The 2,500-nt window shown below is 37.0% G+C and overlaps 1 protein-coding gene across 1 annotated transcript in view; it reads right to left on the bottom strand.

Annotated features, from left to right (window-relative positions):
* LOC114551537 (acidic leucine-rich nuclear phosphoprotein 32 family member E-like) overlaps positions 1-2,500 on the bottom strand; it is a 17,985-nt gene that overhangs the window by 4,084 nt on the left and 11,401 nt on the right. The gene's annotated exons all lie outside the window — the stretch shown is intronic.

Below are 2,500 nucleotides of genomic sequence, written 5' to 3' on the forward strand. Positions count from 1 at the left end.
AGTATTAGGGGACCACTAAGGTCTATATAAAAGAGACTTCAGATACAGTATTAGGGGACCACTAAGGTCTATATAAAAGAGACTTCAGATACAGTTCAAATACAAGGTCTATATAAAAGGGGACCACTAAGGTCTATATAAAAGAGACTTCAGATACAGTATTAGAGGACCACTAAGGTCTATATAAAAGAGACTTCAGATACAGTATTAGGGGACCACTAAGGTCTATATAAAGAGACTTCAGATACAGTATTAGGGGACCATATTGAACAGTATTGAAAGTACTCAGACACGTCTAGCGATCAAGACCCTGTTTACACGTACATGGTTATTTTTACAACCGGAGACATCTCCCTTCGTTTACACGCAAACGGAGAATTCTCCTCTAAAACCGAGTCTTTCTAAAAACTCCGGCCAGAGTGGAGATTTTGGAAATCTTCGTTTGCATGTAAACTGAGACAAACTGAGGATTAGGCAGCTGAGAGAAAGAGAGGAAGTGATTGGTTGCTGTTGTTGCTATTTTCCGGATTCTGATTGGCTAACGTGGGCTTGAGCTTCTCGTTACACCGCCACCTACAGGTCTGGAGTGCTCTTGACTGTATACACACTACAGGCCAAAAGTTTGGACACACCTTCTCATTCAATGTGTTTCCTTTTTATTTTCATGACTATTTACATTGTAGATTCTCACTGAAGGCATCAAAACTATGAATGAACACATATGGAATTATGTACTTAACAAAAAGTGTGAAATAACTGAAAACATGTCTTATATTTTAGATTCTTCAAAGTAGCCACCCTTTGCTTTTTTTATTAATAAGGGAAATAATTCCACTAATGAACCCTGACAAAGCACACCTGTGAAGGTAAAACCATTTCAGGTGACTACCTCATGAAGCTCATTGAGAGAACACCAAGGGTTTGCAGAGTTATCAAAAAAGCAAAGGGTGGCTACTTTGAAGAATCTAAAATATAAGACATGTTTTCAGTTATTTCACACTTTTTGTTAAGTACATAATTCCATATGTGTTCATTCATAGTTTTGATGCCTTCAGTGAGAATCTACAATGTAAATAGTCATGAAAATAAAAAGGAAACGCATTGAATGAGAAGGTGTGTCCAAACTTTTGGCCTGTAAGTGTGTATATATGTTATTTTTTGAAAACGGAGAGGTAGAAGGTTCGTGTGACACTTATCAGTTCAATTCTCTAAGCACAAACGGACAGTTGGAAAAACAGAAAAATGGGTTTTCAAATATCCACATTTTTATTTTTATCCGCCTCGACAAATTAAAAAAAAATTGGATCTTTAAACTGTTTTTCCAATTTTCAGTTTTTTTTTTTTATTCAGAGGATCAGAAATTTAGAAAATTACAAAATTGCATCTGAGCTCCAATTATTCACAATACTGCCATGGTATTCTCTCCGTCTGGTCTGCAGGAATACGAAGCTCATTAACTGCATATGGACCAAAATACAAAAACAAAAAAGTAGGAGGTAACGAGGGAGAGAATACCATGGCAGTATTTAATAATTGGAGCTCAGGCGCAATTTTCTAAATTTCTGATCCTCTGAATAAAAACAGAAAAACTGGAAAAACAGTTTAAAGATCCAATTGACCGATCGCAAAACCCCGCCCTCGAATCTCTCGTCCAATCCTAGCTCAGCAACTGTAACTAAGGAGAAGGATCCCCGTGAAACGTTGCAATTTCAGCAAGATGGTGAAACGATGCGCCTATGCAAGTCTGACACCAGGTACCCCAAAAGTTTGGAGGGAGGGGCCGTTTTGTTCGCCTTTCCAAAGCCCGAGACCCAAGCGGAAAGATGCCGACAATGGATTAAGCGGTGTGGGAGACCCCACTCACAGCTAGATGCCTCGAAGATTAATAAGCATAGCTGTTGGAGCTACATTAGTTTGTTTTTTTAGTATTGGTAATTTGTTAATTCATTTGTTTATTATTATAATTTTGTTTACATTAGTAATACATTTGGTGATATTCTTTAGTTTGTTTAGTTAATTGGGTTTTATGTATATGTTTAGTCTTTATTTATGGTTAGTTTAATAACTACAATGTTTGATGTAGTCACCTGAGGGCAGTAGTGGGCACAGGTAAAGGTTAATATAGGTAGGAAGTAGAAGGTGGATTGCATGCACCTGCCCATGGTGCTAGAAGTTGTCGTTTAAAGTTGATTTAGGTTTAATTTTCTTCTGTTTGTTGACAAACGGCCACTACAATAACTACATATGTCTGTTCCAAGGTAAGTAAAGCTAGCGAGCTAACTTACGTCAATTATCAATAAGTAGTTTAAGTAGCTAATATAACAGTTACAATCTGTAAAACTGGACTTAAGTTAACAATTGTGGTTCTATATAGCGTTATTATCAAAAGTAGTAAAGTTAGAACATCAGATACTTTATTATTCCGTAGGAAATTCAGGCAGCCTGATAGCGGTTAGCCTGTCAAGCACACGTTGCTATGGAGACAGATAATGTAGTCATT

This window comes from Perca flavescens, unplaced genomic scaffold, assembly GCF_004354835.1.
Source record: "Perca flavescens isolate YP-PL-M2 unplaced genomic scaffold, PFLA_1.0 EPR50_1.1_unplaced_scaf_14, whole genome shotgun sequence".
Classification (NCBI taxonomy): Eukaryota; Metazoa; Chordata; class Actinopteri; order Perciformes; family Percidae; genus Perca; species Perca flavescens.